Below are 19,625 nucleotides of genomic sequence, written 5' to 3' on the forward strand. Positions count from 1 at the left end.
TAGATTTAAAAGGTGGGGGGAGGAGAGAGAGATCCACCAGGCGATAGGTGAAACTTGGAGGGGAAAGGATGAATTAAAGAGCTGGGAAGTTGATTGGTGAAAGAGACAGAAGGCCACGGGAGAAAGAAAAAGTGGGGAGGAGCGCCGGAGGGAGGCAATGGGCAGGCAAGGAGATAAGGTGAGGGAGGGAAAAGGAGATAGGGAGTGGTGAGGGGAGGGGATGGGAGGCATTACCGGGAGATTGAGAAATCTATGTTCATGCCGTCAGGTTGGAGGCCACCCAAACAGAATACAAGGTGTCGTTCCTCCAACCTAAGTGTGGCCTCATCACTATGGAGGCGGCCATAGACGGACATATCGGAATGGGAATGGGAAGTGGAATTAAAATGGGTGGCCACTGAGAGATCCTGCTTGTTCTGGCATACGGAGCATAGATGCTCGGTGAAGCGGTCTCCCAATGTATGCCAGGTTTGACGAATATTCAGGAGGCCACACCAGGAGCCCCAAACGCAGTACATGACCCCAACAGACTCACAGGCGAAGTGTTGCCTCATCTGGAAGGACTGTTAAGGGCCCTGAATGGTAGTGAGGGAGGTGTTGTAGGGGCAGATGCAGCACTTGCTGTGCTTGCAAGGATAAGTGCCTGGATGGAGATCAGTGGGAAGGATGAATGGACAAGGGATTGCTGTGGAAAGCAGAAAGTGGGGGGGAGGGAAAGATGTACTTGGTGCTGCGATCCCTTTGGAGGTGGTGAAAGTTTCGGAGAACTATGCGATTGATGCAGAGGCTGCTGGTGAGGACAAGAACCCTATCTCTGGTAGGGTGGCAGGAGGATGGGGTAAGAATAGACTTGCGTAAAATGGAAGAGATATGGTTGCGGGCAGCGTTGGTGGTGGAGGAAGGGAAACCCCTTTCTTTGAAAATAGAGGACATCTCCTTCATTCTAGAATGAAAAGCCTCATCCTGAGAGCAGGTGTGGCAGAGGCAGAGGAATTGTTGTGTTGTGGCTGAGCATCTGTGGCATAAATCAAGTCACTGAAATATAGATCGTAGAAAACTTACAGCACAGGCCATTGAGCCCATTTTGTCTGCATTAGTCAAGGAAAATCTATCCAGACTAATCCCAGCATTGAGTACTGGGTCTGTAGCACTGCAGAACATAGGTCCTCCATGCTATGGTAAGCATTTATTGTTTCATTACCCAATCGGGCAGAGTTCCAGATTCCCACTAATCCCCCTCATCGAGTACTGGGTCTATAGCACTGCAAAAAGTAGTTCCATATTAAGTGCTCCAGACTCCCACTTCCCTCTGGGTGCTTAGAACAGAGCAGCCATATTTCCACTGTAACCCTTGTCCAAATTATGTCAATTTAATTGCCTGTTTTTTTAATGTCTGCTAGAAGATACTTCCCATTTATATGAGGCCCTCGATTTTATACACCAATTATTTCTCCCTATAGACTAATTTATTTCCACAAGAAACAATCCTAGCTTATCTCCTTTTTTTTGTCCGTTACTATTGCAGTTTACTAGTCCTGTTGACATAATGGTGAACCTCCTCTTTACCTTCCCCACTGCGATTACAGTTTTCCTGTATTGTGGAGACAGGAATTGGGCCAGTACTCCGATCCTTGTTGTCTCCCTGCTCTCTCACTCAGCATCTCAACAAAAAATCCACTCCACCTGCCCACAGTATTGACACGTCCCCTGTCCTGTCCACCTTGTGGATCTGTGGACATGAGCACCAAAGTCCCTTTGTTCCTCATTATCCAATACCCTCCCAGTTAACGTGTATCCACTTGCTATGCAGCACCTCTTGGTAGTTAAGAACAGAGGACAAAGGACATAACAGCACATTATAGGCCTTTTGGTCCACAATCCTGTGCCAACCTTTCAACCTACCCTAAGATCAATCTAACCCTTCTCTCTCACAGAGCCCTGCATTTGTCTGTCGTCCATGTGCCTGTCTAAGAGTTTCTTAAATGCCCCTAATGTATCTGCCTCTACCACCACCTCTGGCAGGGTGTTCCATATACTCACCACTCTGTGTTTAAAAAAAACCTTTGACTTCCCCCTCTCTGCTTTCCAACAATTACCTTAAAGTTATGCCCCGTCATATTGGCCATTAACACCCTGGGGAGAAAAGTCTCTGGCCATCCATTCGTACTCAAGTTTATTTTTTGCATGCCTGACTAGATCACTTATATTTCACCAGTCCTGCAAGCATAGTTTGCAAAGGACTAATTGAGGAGGGGTGGGGGAGGGAGAGAGGCAGGATAGGAGTTGGGTTGTCCCTCAGGGCACTCCTGTAATCTGTCAAAGTGAGGGCGTGTGTGTGTGAGGGAGAGAGTGAGAAAGAAGCCGGCTGTTTAGGCCCTGCTGGTTCCTTGACCATGTTACAGTTGGAGCAGTTTACATTCTGTAGGGCAGGGTGTGTGCTGATTAGATCTCACTTGTCTGGGGCCGTTTTCATCGCAATGGCTGTGGTTTACGGCTAATGCACGCTGTAAGATTATCTGATCAAGTTAAGACATTTAGAAATATGGCAAACACTGGCGAAGGCCTCGCATGATCAGCTTCAGCCGATGATGCAGACCGAAGTGTGCTTTTGTTAGAGCAAACACGAGGAGATCTGCAGATGCTGGAAATTCAAACAACAACGCACACAAAATGCTGGTGGAACACAGCAGGCCAGGCAGCATCTATAATCTTCATCCTGACGAAGGGTGTCGGCCCGAAACGTCGACAGCGCTTCTCCCTATGGTGCTGCCTGGCCTGCTGTGTTCCACCAGCATTTTGTGAGTGCTTTTGTTAAATGTGTTTTACAATGCATTCTGTACAGTGTGCTCATCGTAGTACATGTGACCCTTTCCCATTCAAAGTGATTAGTAGAACTTTGAGCATAACAGCACAGTACAGACCCTTCACTCCCAGCACTGTGCTGACCTTTTCACCTACTCCAAGAGCAATCTAACCCTTGCCTCCCACACGACCCTCCGGTTTTCTATCTTCCATGGGCTTATCTAGGAGTTTCTCAAATGACCCTAATGTACCTGTCTGTACCACTGCCCCTGGCAGCACATTCCACGCACCCACCACTCAGCGTAAAAAAAACAAACAAACCTACCTCTGACATTATTCCTCCCCCCCCCGCCCCATACTTCCCTCCAATTACACTGGACAACTAAGCTGAACACAAATACAATTTCAGACTACTTGTATCATGTAGGGATTTGGAGAAACAAGAAATTAACTCTTATTGAATGTAATGGGTTTAATTGCCTGAACTAAGCTAAAAATGTTTTGTTGTTGGTTTTCACTTGTACTCAGTGTCTGAGGCTTCTTGCTTAAGAATCCAAGAATAATCCGCCAGCATTGATGGGTTCCAGTTGCCTCGATACTGTTTCTCCATGACTGCAATGTCCTAGTGAAACCTTTCACCATGCTCGTCACTGGCAGCACCACGATTTGCAGGGAAGAAGTCTAAATGGGAATGTAGAAAATAAATCTTTAGTGACACGTTGCACTTCCTGATTTTTTTATGCTTGGAGTGTGTGGTCAACCAGCTGCACATAGTTTGGTGCTCTGCAGTTGCCAAGAAACTTTTTATCGATGTCCTTAAATGCCTTCCATGTGATTTTCTCTGGTCCCACTGGAAGTTCCTCGAATGGCCTGTCATTAAAAACAGGATTTCTCTTGTTTGCCTGTCACTGGTCACCTGTTTGGTTGGTGGACCAACAAAAATGCCTTCCTTAATCTTAACATCAATTATTCTGACTTGAATTAGAATTGAAATAACAAGTTTCAAAAAAATTGTGCGTGATAGAGAAATTTCATGGTTATTTTCATGATCAGCAGTCCAAAACGCATAAGATATACCCAAAGGTATTTAGGAAGCAAAATTTTTGTTGTCCAATGTCACCTTAAAAATTATGTCCCCTTCTATTGCCATTTCCACCCTGGAAAAATGTCTCTGGCTGTCCAATTCATCTATGCCTCTTGTACATGAACCATCTTGTTTCGACTTTTCATGGAGAGACATAGCGAGGACAATCGGTTAACAATTAGACTGTCAAAGAAAGTGAGAAATGGTTTTAAGCGAGGAAATTTCAGCTTTGGGTAGTTTCTTCTCCCTCAGAATTTCTATCTGCTTCACACAGAATGATTTTATGCACATTGCTGGCATGACATCAGAGGAGTAAGTGATCACAGACATTTCCTACAGGTGACAGGCACTGCTGTAGTGATGCTCTCTGCTTTGAATGTCGAGAAGCGTAGCTGGTGTACTAAATCCCACACCATCCTGCATTAATGGGCATCACTATTCTTTAATGTTAAGTGCAAGATCAATACCCTGCATTCCTATCACCGGTAACTTAAGAAGAAAGCCAGTTTCTACGATCTTGAACTATGAGCATCATTTGCAATAGATATTACTTTGCCCAAAGCTCAAATTTCAAATGTTTTGTTTTTTCAGTATTTTGCTGGCCGCTACTCCTGGCAAGTCTCTGACAGTTGTTTTTCATTGACCTGAAGCATTGTTTCTGTCTGATTGACCCTGACTTGTTGATTTTCCAAACCATTCTTTTTTAGCTGCTTTAAACTCAATAGAACCAAGTGGCTAACACTCCATTTCACTTGTCCACCAAGTCTGTGCTGATTGTCAACCATATCCTCCATTAATCCCATTTATTCTTACTCTTAGTTCTTATTCTCCCCATATACTCATCAACTCCCCTACATATACATCCACAGCCAATTAAGCTGTCTACCCACGTGCCTCTGGGATGTGGGAGGATTATCTGGAGGAAACTCACATGGGAAACCACATAAACCCCACACAACACCGGAGGACTGGAGAGAGCCAGGGTCTCTGTCACAATGGGACAGTGGCTCTACCAGCTGTGTCAGTGTGCAAAACATATGTTCACTACGTCAGTAATTCAGAATTGTCAAAAAGCAAATTATCATCACCACATAAAACCCTGAGATACATTTTCAAGATACCTTTCAAGTCTATATAGTAACTATAACAGCATCAATGAAAGATCAACCAGAGTGCATTAATAACAAACTGTGCAAATTCACAGTTTAATTAGCAATAGATAATCAGATAAAGAGTCCTTAAAGTGAGTCCTGTGGTTGTGGGATCATTTCAATGATGGGGCAAGTGAGTGTAGTTATCCCCTTTTATTCACAAGTCTGATGATTGAGGGGTAGTGACTGTTCTTGAACCTGGTGGTGCGAGTCCTGAGGCTCTTGTACCTTCTGCTTGATGGCAGCAGCGAGAAGAGAGCACGGCCTGGGTGGTTGGGGCCGCTGATGGATGCTGCTTTCCTATGACAGTGTTACAGATAGATGTGCTCAATGGTTGGGAGGGCTTTACTCGTGATATTCTTGGCCAATCTGCAACCTTTTGTGTGATTTTCAGTTCAAAGGCATTGGAGTTTCCATAGCGGGCTGTGATACAGCCGGTCAATATAGTCTCCACTGCACATCTACAGAAGTTTGTCAAAGTTTTAGCTGTCATGCCGAATCTCTACAGACTCCTAAGGAAGTAGAGGTGCTGCCATGCTTTCTTTGTAATTATACTTTCATGCTGGGTCAGGCCAGGTTCTCTGAAATGGTAACACCCAGGAATTTAAAGTTGCTAACCCTCTCCACTCTGACCCTCCGATGAAGACTGGCTCACGGACTTCCAGTTCTCCTTTCTTGAAGTCTATAATCCGTAATTCTTACTTTCTTATCCCTCAGCCTTCCCTCATTCATGTTATTCTCAGTATTGTCCTCTCGCCTAGTCTTCTATTTTACTTTAAATGTTAAGATCCTAATTTTCAACAGTCCAGAGAAAAAGCTGCGTGATTGTTCTCATGGTATCAGCTGGGGTTTGACCAGGGTAGCTCACTGTAGTAGAACCATCTTTGTACAGGAGAAAAGCTCCCAGTATGTAGAGCAGACCATAAGAGTGAGAGTCCATGAGAGTTGTTCACTCACACATTGTAAAATCCCACAGAGATACTATTTGTGGAACTGCCACTCTCTCGTTCAGCCCGATTCTCCGGCAATCAGTACCCCCCAAAACATTATAGTGCTCATGGGAAAGGAAAGAGCAGGGCTTTGCCAACTCTCGGGGAGAAGGCAGGAGAATGGGGTTGAGTCATAATGGAATGGCAGAGCAGAATTGATAGGCCCAATGGTCTCTCTTACAGGAAAGTACTTTGGTTGTGAAGCTCCTCACTAACTTGAAACAATGTCCACGTGTTCTTTTGAGAAGTGCCATTTACATCCATCTGAAAGTTAATGCTCATCCTAGGAATGATGCCTGGTAGGCCCTCAATCTTGCTAAGGAAGCCTGGTCCGGTTCAGTTCTGCAGATGCTTCTGCTGACGATGGAATCCAGGCCTAGGGAGCACTGCCCCGGATAAGTTCAAAGAGGGAAGTTAGACAGTCTTTGATATCAGCATGCAGTCTGTCCAGATAAATTTTCCCTTTGTTCCAGTCAGTGACCACATTGTGACCAGATGCCTTTGTGACCACGAGATGATACTTTCAGAATCAGGTTTCATTTCACTGGCATAATCCATGAAATTTGTTGTTTTGTAGCAGCAAGGCAGAGCAAAATTTTTTTAAAAAACTATAAGTAACAAAAAGAAAATGTTTGTATTTATTCTTTAAAAAAATTAAATAAGGAGTCCAAAAATAGCAAAAAAAATAGTGAGATGGTGTTCATGGGATGGTTTGTTTTCTGTTCAGATATTTGATGGTGGTGTGTCCAGCTCTGTGTATCGGTTTGATCGCAGTCAGTATTCAGACTTCTAGTTGGAGAAAGCACACACAGTAATTTGAAGTTGTCAGCAAAGTGGTGGTGGTGGCAGTGGAGCAGCTAATGGCTGGGTTACACGACTTCTAGCATTCATATTCTTGTGCAAAGACAGTGGGTGCCAAAAAATGAGAGTTATGGATACAGTTTGCAATTGTGGCTGGCGGTTTCTGCATTATGGAGAAATTGGGGGAAAGGGATCATACAGAAAAGTGGAGCTGAGGTCAAAGGTAAGCTCCCAATATTCACACTGAGAGGAAGTGCGGGCTCTGTTGCTTAGTCCTACTATAGATATTCCTCAATTTACAACACTGTGTTTTGCCATAATATCATTGACTCTCTTGGGTTAATTAGCAACTGTAAATTGCAACCCCCCCCCCCCCACCCCACCACGTATGTGACTGGTAGGAGCCACAGGTGGGCGTGTGAGAGGGAATGAAATGCAGGGAACTTCAGAGAATGGAATTGTGCTGAGATCCAGCATTGACTGGATGGGCTGAATGGCATCCTTCTAGATTGTAAGGAATATGAAAAGGATCTTAATAAGTGAACATTTGTAATTTGATAATTGGTTTATTATTATTGCACATACAGAGATAAAGTGAACACCTTTTGTTTTGCGTGCCATCCTGATGTATCATTCTGTACATAAGTACGTTGAGTTAGCACAAAACGAAGAAAGAACAAAATGGAGAATATAGTGTTACAGTTCCAGACTAAGAGCAGTGCAGGCAGGCAAACAAAGTGCAAGGGCCATGGTGAGGTATCTCTGTCACATAAGTTCAAGCATCTGATAACAATGGGGTAGATGTTGTCCTTGAACCTGCTGGTACGTGTTCTTGAGATGTTTTATCTGCTGCCTGATGAAAGGGGAAGAGGTGACATTGACTGAAATGGGCAGCAAAATCCCTTGAAAGTACCCAGCCTTTAAAATGTATAAACTGTCCATTAAATATATTCTAGAAACACCACCTTTAAGCAATTTGAGGCCTACCTGTATTGGCTGTGTTCTGGTAGGGCAGTGGTCCCTGAATTACACACATTTTCGTGTTCATCTATATCAAGGTTAGTCAGCTGCAGACCGCAGGAGGAGGACTTTCTATGGGTTACGGCCAAAACAAAATAGTTTGTGGAGGCAAAATCCCCAACGTGTTAATGAAGCCCTTCCATTTTGAACAGAGCAAAAAACCCACAGAAGACATTCTGCAAGTCAGGCAGCATTGTGGAGGGGAAGAACAGTTAATCCTTCAAATAGCAGTAAATTAGTCTTGCAAGTTCATGGTCAGGATGATAATTGTCACCCTCCTCCCCTTTTTATGTCTTATTTCCTTGGGATGTGGAACTATTCAGCCCATTGTCTCTCTGCTGGCTCTCAGGGCACTCCCATTTCCCCCCTTAATTCCCTGCAAACTCTTCAGTCTCCTACATGTCTGTTAACACCCCCTGATTTCCCTACTTACACTAGGGGTATTTCTTTGTTATTTTGTGAATGCTTGCAAGAAAATGAATCTTATGGCAATAAATGGTGATATATGCATACTTCAATAATAGATTTACTTCGACTTTGAATTACCTCATTCTGCAGGAAAACCCTATTCCTCCCTCCTTCCCTGAAGTACATCTATTGCCGTGAGAAAATCTTTGCATTGTTGCAGTTTTCATCCTGATGTCACCTACCTACAAGAAAAATGTCAATAAGATTGAAAGAGTGCAGAGAAAATTTACAAGGATGTTGCCAGGACTTGAGGAACTGAGTTTTAGGGCAAGGTTGAATAGGTTAGGACTTTATTCTCTGGAGCATAGGAGAATGAGGAAAGATTTTATAGAGGTATACAAAATTATGAGGGGTATACACAGGGTAAATGCAAACAGGCTTTTTCCACTGAAGTTGGGTAAGACTAGAACTAGAGGTCATGGGTTAAGGATGAAAGGTGAAGTGTTTAAGGGGAACAAGGGGAGAGTGGTGAAAGAGTAGCTTGAGCTGCCAGCAGTAGTGGTGGATTTCAACATTTAAGAGAGGGCTATGGTCCGATCGAATGGACCAGGCAGATTATTGGTTGGGCATGGACTAGATGGGCAGAAGGGACTGTTCCTGTGCTGACCTGTTCTGTGACTCTATTCCACAGGCAACAGCAGAATGTGGTGAAGCCAGCCAACAGCTGTTTTAAATCAGAAGCCTACACACAGCCTGCACTGTGCCATGGCATTGACATCATATCAGACTTGATCTGGCTTTGCAGCATTGCTGTGAACTAACTTAAGAGGCAAATGAGTTGCAGGGTAGCTAAATGAAAACATTCAGAGGTAATTCCCCCCCCCCCCCCCCCATCCAGTCTTGTGTCGGATTGTATGTGTCAGATGGCTAGACTGCCACGTATTTCGGCTCAGGAACAACGTATAAAAAATCGATTTGCGTTCATAACCCCGAGTCTAAACCCACTCTCCCAGAACAACAGGAGAAGTAATTAACACACAATTATGAATCCCTCGCTGTGGCTGTCTTTGTTTCCCCACAGAGCAGAAAGCTACTTGTTAGATAGGTTTCTCTCAGAGTCCAAAGCAGAGTGATTTGTTACAGATTGCGTCTCTGAAGTGCAGATGACAAAGACTTACGGCAGAGCTCTTTTCCACCAGCTCAGCAAGAAATGAGGCAGGCAACCCTGAAAGCTTCAGTGACATTTGCTTTGAAAGTCAAAACAATCCTTTGCCTGAGATCAGCTTACAATAAAATGATTCATTTCAGGCAGATGAGATCTGCTTAGTTTATGATAGCTAAGATATAATTTTACAAGAAATGAGGATTGGGTGGGAAAAATCTCAGTATTCAGCACAAAAATAACAATTTGGCTTAATTGTTTTCCAAATTAGCAATTTTTTTTGTGTTAGCATTTCCATGATACAATTCAATTAACAACATTTGAAAGAAATTTAGACAGGTACCTGGATCAGAAAGGCTTAGAGGGGTTTGGGATAAACACTGGCAAATGGGATTACCTCTGGTAGGCAACCTGGTTGCATGCCGTCTAACTCAACGACTCAAAGACTATTTCTGATCCACTGTGGGTGCTAGTGACTGTGTCAATGGGTGAACTAATTAGGTGAGATCCACATCTGCATAGAGATTTAGACACCAGGGTATAGGGTCACTTCAATTAAGTCACTTGCAAGATTATTTAGGAGAAAAGCCACAAAAGCATGGTCTGGAGTTGAAGAGACACAGGAAAGACTGGAGATGCTAGAAATCTGGAACAACACACACACTGCTGATGAACTCAACAGATCAGGCAGCATCTATGGCGTAAAATGGACTGTCAACTTTTCAGGTCGAGACCCTTCATCAGGACTGGAAAGAAAGAAGGGAGATAGGGTGGGGGGCAAGAGCTGGGGGTGATGAGTAGATCCAAATGAGGGGGAAAAGATGGGAGGGGATATGGGTAGGTGGAGATTACAAAGGGCTAAAGGAGATGGAGTCATTGAAGAGGACTGTGGACCATGGAATAAAGTGAAGGAAGTGAGATTACCAAGGCAGAATATGAGGTGTTCTTCATCTAGTCTGCATCTAGACTGGTAGTAGAGGAGGCCATGGATAGACATGCAGTGTGGGAATGGGAAGTAGAATTAAAATGGCTGGCCACCAGAACATTCTGGCTATTATAGCAGGCAGAGCAAAGGTGTTTGATGAAGCAGTTTCCCCCAATGTGCGTCAGGAATTACTGATGTAGAGAAGGCTGCACTGGATATAAAGATGGCAGAGATGGATTCGCATAGGAGGCGCTGCCTCACCTGGAAGGACCCTGAGTGGTGGTGATCGAGGAGGTGTCGTGGCAGATGTAACACAGCATGGTTGCAGGGATGAGCAGTGGGGGGGGGGGGAGGGCAGGGTTAGGGACAAGCAGACAAGTGAGTCTCAGAGAAATCAGTCGCTGTGAAGATGAGAGGGAAAGAGAAGGGAAGATATTTCAGGGCTGGCGATCCCATTGGAGATGATGGAAATTACCGAGAATGATGTGCTGGAGTCAGAGGCTACTAATATGGACAGCGATGACAGAGGGAATCGTATCCCTTGATCTATATAACAATAAACTAATCTAATCTAATACCAGTTTTAAACATTGCATCGTAATTTCCTCTGATCCTCACTATTACTGACAGACAATGAACACAAATGTCCACTTATTCGGTTTCTCTGGTTGAAGGGTGATAGGATAAAAGAGGGAGGATGGGAGGGTACACTCTACAGTAGGAGATTGGGTAAACACAAATGGTGTAGAGTTTCCCATGCTTTGTTTTCTTAAAAGGGAGTTTAAGGAGTTACTCAAAATACATCATCTTTTGTAAGTTAAATTTAATGGAATGGTAAGTGGACTTGTGCCAGTAGCTGTAAGGTTTTAAATTCTGCTTTGTGGATTTTTCCATTACATCAGGAATAGCCTTACAATAGACCTCCTTATCTGGACGTCTTTTTAACCATCTGCTCGTCTTGTGCTTCTGCATTCAGGAATCTGTGAAAATAGACTCCAAGCATTTCTGCTCCGCTATCCCTCCCTCTATATCTGTCCACTCCTCGCTTGTTAAACACCAATACGATGTCTCACTGGAAGAGCCAATGCATTGCCTCCTTGCCTGCTCGGAGAGGGGGCTGGGGGTAAGTGGGAGGCAAGCCCCAATAATCTGCTCACATCAATGCTTGCATATGAAATAATCTAAATTATTGAAATAATGTTGTTGTGGTTGGTAGTGTCACCAAATGCCATCACTAGGATAAGCATTGAGCACAATCATGTTAAAATCAAAGTTAAGTTTATTGTCATATGCACAAGTACACAGGTGCGATGGAAAAACTTGCAAAAGCATCACAAGTAAACGAGAGCATCAATTATACAAAGTTTTTACAAGAAAAATGACATATTTAAAGCAAAAAACAGCAGTCCATTTTAGTTTAGTGCTGAGAGGTTGTCGTGTTGCTAAGCTATAATGATTGGGGGTTGCTTCAACAACTGGTTGAAGGGAAGTAGCTGGTCTTGAACCTGCTGGTGTGGGACTTCAGACCACAGGCTACTGATGGTAGCTGTGAAGAAAATGGCATGGCCCAGAATGGTGGGAACCTTTGATGACGGACGGTACCTTCTTGAGGCAGCACCTGCTGTAGATGCTACCAACGGTGGGGAAGGAAGTGTCCATGACGTATTCAATTAATTTCACTGCACTTTGCAAATTCTTAAGTCCCCGTGTATTCAATTTGCATGGTGCAACCAGTCAGGATACTTTTAACTGTAGATTTGTCAAATTTTGACAAACCTCCTTAACCTACAAATAATCACACTTGCCTTATAAAGTTTAGGGCCCAGGACATGCCAATCTGATATGTATATACACGCATATAATTATAATTACTTAAAGTAATAGAAAGGATATGAACACATCTCTCTCCAGAAGACATTCTTGCACGCCCTCTGAACCTCCCAGTTTTCTTGACTGAGTCTTTTTCACCATGCGTCTGCCCTATCTATTGACGATTTCCTGTGGTACAAAGTGTTTTCCACACAGACAACAACACAGGCGGTTTTTTTTGTGTGTGTCACTTGCAAATTTCCCAATCCTTGCAACAAAGCAAAATGCAAGTGCTCTATTTTGGGGTACAGTGGACTCTTATCAAAAGTAGCCTTCAGTCAAAAAATGCCCACTTCCTTCCTGTCTGTTTTGAATCTCACTTTCAGTTCTTGCTTAACTAACTCTTTGTAGACTGCCATGCATAAGATGTTTAGTGTTCTAGCTGGGTGGCTTTCCTTGTAAAAACTTGAGTTGACTTAGACATACAAGATTATTAAAGGGAATTTGGCCTTGATTAATCTATGTCTTCTTGGTCTATAAACACACTGTAGCAGAGATCGTGCAGAGGAAAAAGTTTTACTTGGGAACTTTACTCACCAAATGCTGTGTGGTCTGACTTCCTGTAAAATGTGTGTATCTCTACCCTTAAACCAATCATGCTTGTCTCAGGTCGGTTCCTGGAAGTCTTATCACGTGGCCCGCACCTCCAACCACCCCAACATTGCTCGCCAACTCTGTGTCTTCGTGACGCATCCTCCCACTCAGACAATCTACCCGTAGGCGTTACGAAGCAAACACACTTTTGCAACCTAACAGAATGACTGTCAAGTAACGCTCCTACTTTAAATGAAGAGCGTTTGTGATATTTTTCCACAAATAACAAAACTTCACAAAAGAAACCTTAAAGTAGCATTCCCATGATGCATTTTACAAGTGCACTTAGTACATTAACCTCTTCCTCCTCAAAACTGGTCAGCATAAACTTGGCGAGTCACGTAACAACTCTGATACTATATGATGGTGAAGGTATTTCACTGATATGGCAGGGTAGATGTTTCTACTTGTGACAGAACCTTGAAACTGGAAGTAAACTCAGTGGACACTTTGTTAGTTACACCTGTCCATTAATGCAAATACCTAATCATCCAATCACGTGGCAGCAACTCAATGCATTCATGTTCGAGACGTTCGGATGTTGTTTGGATGAAACATCAGAGTGGGGAAGAAATGTGATATAATTGTCTTTGACCGTGGTGCCAAGCGGGGTGGTATCTTAGAAACTACTGATTTCCTTGGATTTTCATGCATAGATTTTACAGAGAGTGGTGCGATAAGCAAAAATAAAATCAAGAGAGTGGCCGTTCTGTGGGCGAGAGCACCTTGTGAATGAGAGAGATCAAAGGAGAATGGCCAGACTGGTTCAAGGTGGCAGTAATTTAGATAGCTTTGTGTTACAACACTGGTGTGCAGAACAGCAGCTCTGAAGGCACAACATGTCTGCCGTTCAAGTGCATGTAGCCGAAGACCATGGACGTGGCAGAGGCTCTTTCATAAAGTGGCCTCTGAGATCATAGTAACACAGATAAAATGCTAGAGGAACTCAGCAGGACAGGCAGCGTCTATGAAGAGGAATTAAGACCATGAGATATAGGAGCAGAATTAGGCCATTTGGCCCCTCAAGACATTTCATCATGGCCGATCCATTTCCCTATCAGCCCCAATCTCCTTCCTTCTTCCCGTATCCCTTCATGCCCTGACCAATCAAGAATCTATCAATGTCTGCCTTAAATTCACAGAAAAAATTGACCTGTGGCAAAGAATTTCACAGATTCACCACTCTCTGGCCAAAGAAATTCCTCCTCATCTCCATTCTAAAAGGATGCCCCTCTGTTTTGAGGCTATGTCCTCTGATCTTAGACTCTCCCATCATAGGAAACATCCTCTCCACATCCACTCTATCTCGGCCTTTCACCATTCGATAGGTTTCAGTGAGGTCACCCCTCATTCATTCTTCTGAATTCCAGTGAATACAGGGCCAGACCCATCAAACTCTCTTCATATGACAAGCCATTCAATCAGGGCCGGATTAAGCATATGTTATAAAGGAGCCCTAAATTTTAAAAATGCACATAAGTATTAAAACATAAATTATTTACTTGCAGAGTAAAGTAATTCAATTTTTTCATTTGCTATACAGCCAGATAATACGACAAATGTCTGACAATTCAGTAATAGTGTTACTTACATGTAGGCATCAATTTCAGATGTCAAAAGTAACAAAACTACAATTTAAAAGTTAGATTTTCTAGATTGAGGGTGAGCAAATTTGTTGATGATACTGGAAATGTCCATTTCACGCAGAAGTTCATGTTCGATGCTCATTAGAGTGAGATTGGTCAATCTGTTTTGATCCTTGGTGCTCCTTAGCTCATTTTTAATCCTTCTCAGTTTTGAAAATGAGCGTTTTCCACTGCAGTTGATAACCATGAGTGACAAATAGATGCGCAAGGCATTTTCTACATTTGGAAAACATGACTCCAAAGAATTGTCAGTTATCAAACGGTACAACTGTAACGCTACAAGGTTTTGTTTGGCGCCAATATGAGAAGCAAGATCAGTTTTCCACAGTTCAGTAAACTGCACAAATTCTTCATTAAGACTTTCTTCCAGATCTTCTGGATATGATTTAATAAGATTTAATGACCTCTTTACAATCTCTTCAGGTATAAATGACTGTAACTGATGAACGAATCCAAAAACACCATTCACCTTTAGATAAACTTTCTGCCTTTTTGACAGGGCAGAAAGCAAGCTGTCGATAATGGCAAGAAATGTTCAGCTTTTAAACTTCTGAGAAGGCGTTTGAGATTCAACAAGTGGATCAAGAGTGCTGGAACAACTGAAATCATCATACATGAGATTTTGCTTGTGTTTTCTTCGAGTTTACTGTTGATAATCTTCACACTTAGCTGGGCTTTTTGCTCAATGTCTGAAAAAGTAGACCACATAGCTTGAATATATCCATGCAAGGATTCATAGAGTGCACAGGCTGTGTTCAAGTCTTGGCCAGAAGATTGCAAAGAAGCACTGGTCATTTGAAAATGCTGTAATACTTGATCCCACAATATGACCATTATTCCTGTTTCCAACTTCATCATGGTTGAAAGTAGTCCACGAGCCTGTTGTCGACACTCTGCCTTCTGATCATTGTTATTTGAAATGCCATCCAAGACTTGTTTTATTGCAGGAAAGCTGTGTAAAAGAGCTTTTGTTGCATCTGCACGAGCTGACCACCTGGTATCTGACATTCTTTTCACAATGGGCAAATGAGCACCACAATTAAATAATGCAGCAGATAGGAGATCCCACCGATAAGTAGAGGCAGAAAAAAATGTGCACAGGCTTTCTACAAATTGAAAGAAAATTAATGCTTCTTGACAACATTCAGCAGCACATTTTCCAACCAAATTTAGTGAATGTGCAAAACATGGAATGTAATCCACAAACTCATTCAGCTCTTTAATCCGTGCTTGTAAACCACTGTACTTGCCACTCATGTTGCTGGCATTGTCATAACTTTGACCACAGCAGTCTTTTATAACAATGTCATGTTCCTTTTAAAAAGTCAAGTAAACTTTTAATGAGCTGATCAGCACTATGAACTTCCATATCCAAAAACTTCACAAATCTCTCAACTGGTCCAGATGGCAAAACATAGCGCACAGTCAAAGTCAGCTGGTCCACATTAGATATATCTGGAGTAGAATCCAATGAAACAGAATAATACTTGTATTTCTTCACTTCACCGATAATGTGATCCAGTATGCTGGATCCAATCAGATTGATGAATTCCTCACATGTTGTTTTAGATAGGTATGATTTATGCCCCCTTCCTTTGTTTGCCTGAACATTTATATGCTCTGCCAGAAAAGGGTCAAACTTGGCCAGTAATTCCAACAACCCCAAGTAATTTCCATTATGAGGAGAGCCAACAGTTTCATCACTATCATGAAACAACAGGCCTTGTTCTGCTAAAAACTTTACAACTTCCATTCTTTGCTCTGGAAGTGTGCGCTAATACTTTTGTTCAGTCTCCATTTCTTTCACAAGGTGGGAACTGACACAGTTAGCAACACGAAACTCACAGTCTAATGCGATCTTGTATGTTTCTGAGCTGGGTCCGACTATCTAAACTCAGGAAAAAAGTGAGGAATCATGAACTGGGTCACATAAAACTGTTGAGTTGCAAATCCCTTGTCGCAGGTTCACCATGGTGGCGCACCCTCCAGGGGCGTAACAGCGCATGCTGCAGCGGCTTGGGAGCGTGGGAGATAGCACAAAGGTCACCACGACACAGCCAGGAGCCAACGCATGTCTGCACACACATACCATGCAGCTCCCCCGACATGAAAACAACAGCGTTGCCAGATCGTCGTGAGAATACGGTGAGAGAGGCCGGTTTCACCAGACTGCAGCTTGCAAGCATTTAGTGTGGGGCCCGTAGCATATGCTACTTTTGCTACTGGGTTAATCCGGCACTACATTCAATCCTAGAATCATTTTCATGAGCCTCCTTTGAACCCTCTCCAGTTACAGCACATCCTTTCTAAGATAAACGGCCCAAAATTGCTCACAATACTCCATGTGAGGCCTCACCAGTGCTTTATAAAGTCTCAACATTACCTTCCTGCTTTTCTATTCTAGTCCTCTTGAAATGAATGCTAACATTGCATTTGCCTTCCTCACCACTGACTCAACCTGCAAATTAACCTTTAGGGAATCCTGCACAAGGGCTCCCTAGTCCCTTTGCACCTCAGTTTATTTTGTATTTTCTCTCCATTTTGAAAATAGTCCGCCCTTTCGTTTCTTCTACCAAAGTGCATGACCATACAAAGAATCAACATTTCAAGCGAAGATCCTTCATCAAAACTGGAAAGACTAAGTAGGTGAGGGGAGGGGAAGGAGTATAAGTAGGTGAAGCCAGGTGAGGGGGTGTGTTGGAGGGAGGGGGGTGAAGTGTGAAGCTGGGCAGTGATAAGTGGAAAAGGTAAAGGGCTGAATAAGAAGGAATCTGATTGGAAAGGAGAGTAGACCATGGGAGAAAGGGAAGGAGGGGCACCGGGGGGGAGCTGAGGAAATATAGTTGAGAAATTAGCAGGCAGTGATTTTAAAAAGAGTTTCACCGTCATCTGCAATAAGTGTGTAGGTTATCTTTGCATTTATCTACCCCTTAAGGTTGTGGATGCTGTATCATTGTGTGTGTTTAAAAAGAAAGTGGATGATTTTTTGAAGGATCGTGGATTTGAGTGCTATGGAGAACGGGGACAGAGGAGGAGTGGAGGCCTGGGGCAGGTCAGTCATGATGACATTGAACGGTGGGGGGTGGGGGGGGAAGGTTGAGGTGCTAAGCAGTCTGCTGCTGCTCCTGTAGTTCTCTTCTCGTATGGCCTCATGATGTGTAGATGCAGTTTCACATAAGCTACATCTGCATCTATTGCATACACAGCCTCTTCAAAGAGATCACACTGAAAATCAGGTCAGGACAAATTACTAGGGAGCAGGATGTGGGGCTGTACTGGTAGAGGAAATGTCAATACTTACCAGTCTGGTATGAGGGAAGAGCTTTGTTCTGCAGGAAGTCAGACTACACAGTACTCAGTGGGTGGAGATCTCAAATGTGATTGTTTCCGCTGTTCTAAGTTGTGCCACAGCAGATTTATGATTTACTTCATGGTGAAAGAATCCTGAGGGATGATCTGTGTGCTGTTGAACATGCTTGATTAAATTTCTCTTCTTGCTGTTTTAGCCAGATGGGGCTCACCAGGGGTTTGAGTTCTACATATTAGTCCCACTGCAGTCTCTGGATCTGATTCCAGGAACAGCTCTGGCAACGAGCGCTTTGCATTTATGGAGAGCTGTTCATGACATTTGGCCAATTCAAATTGCTTTACAGCTTGTAAATACTGCTTTGAGGTGGTTCTGTAATGCTACCTAGTCTGAGCAATGTCTGAGCAAACTGAAGGACTCCCCAAAGCAGCTCAGTAGTGGATCTTGTACAAGGACTGATGGGATAAGCAGGGTCTTTGCTTAATGTTCATCAATAGTGTGCTTGGTGGTGGTTAGCACCTGCCTGTCTCAAAGGACAATGGGTGATGATCGTCATCAGAAGCCTGGGTGGAAGGTATGGAGATCCTGAGATGCCCAGTCGTCAAGATCCCTCTCTCAGCCTCACCAGTGCAGTCCAAAGGAAAGCTTATGAAGCAATACGTTTGGCACCAGCTCGGCTGCAGGATCTGCTGGAAGGATGGTCAATGACGTCCGGGACTCCACTCCGGACTTGCTGTCTGAGCTTACTCCTGTGGCCTTTGTTTATCCCGAGCTGCCCACAAGGCAGTGGGGCTATTTTCCCATATTGGGGATCTAGTTCATGACCACCAGGGCGTGTCCACACACCGGTGGGCCTGCGTGCTACGTGTGCAGGGGCCAGACCTCCTCCCGGTCCTCTGTATTTCAGGAGTCCGAAAGCAGTTGAGTTTCCGTGTGTCGTCAGCGAGGAGGCACACTACATGAGGCTTGCTGTGGGAGAGGCTCTGTACTGACAGGGACAGACTCACAGATTCGGCTCTCCTTTCCGCAAGACTGCTAGCCAGTGGTAGAAGCTGAAAGTGAGAGCAACAAACACTGTCCACTACACTACCACACTAAACACATCACAACAACCATTTTGACGCCATCAATGGGTAATGCATTGCAATTCTCTTCAGAATACTCATCACTCATGCAAACCCACTTCCCCTTCACCTTTAGGTTCCTCATTAGCACACGGAGAGTTAGTTTATTTAGAGTTACAGCTATTAGGTATTAGGTAGCAGGCTTCCAGCCCACACCGCCCAGTTATACCCAACATTCTGATCGGCTGTGTCACTGTCTGGTATGGAGGGGCTACTGCACAGGACCGAAAGAAGCTGCAGAAGGTTGTAAATCTAGTCAGCTCCATCTTGGGTACTAGCCTACAAAGTACCCAGGACATCTTTAGGGAGCAGTGTCTCAGAAAGTCAGCGTCCATTATTAAGGACCTCCAGCACCCAGGGCATGCCCTTTTCTCACTGTTACCATCAGGTAGGAGGTACAGAAGCCTGAAGGCACACACTCAGCGATTCAGGAACAGCTTCTTCCCCTCTGCCATCCGATTCCTAAATGGACATTGAAGCTTTGGACACTACTTCATTTTTTTTTTAATATACAGTATTTCTGTTTTTGCACATTTAAAAAAATCTATTCAATACATATAATTGATTTACATGTTTATTTTATTATTATTATTATTTTCTCTCTGCTAGATTATGTATTGCATTGAACTGCTGCTGCTAAGTTAACAAATTTCACATCACATGCCAGTGATAATAAACCTGATTCAGATGACCAATTAACCTACTGACCCACAACTTTGAAATGAGGGAGCAAAGCGAAGCAC

General features: G+C 43.5%; 1 protein-coding gene across 2 annotated transcripts in view; it reads left to right on the forward strand.

Annotated features, from left to right (window-relative positions):
• The window catches only part of rassf1 (Ras association domain family member 1), a 110,588-nt gene that overhangs the window by 25,320 nt on the left and 65,643 nt on the right, over positions 1-19,625 (forward strand). The window lies entirely within an intron of this gene.

Source organism: Hemitrygon akajei, chromosome 19, assembly GCF_048418815.1.
Source record: "Hemitrygon akajei chromosome 19, sHemAka1.3, whole genome shotgun sequence".
NCBI classification, from domain to species: domain Eukaryota; kingdom Metazoa; phylum Chordata; class Chondrichthyes; order Myliobatiformes; family Dasyatidae; genus Hemitrygon; species Hemitrygon akajei.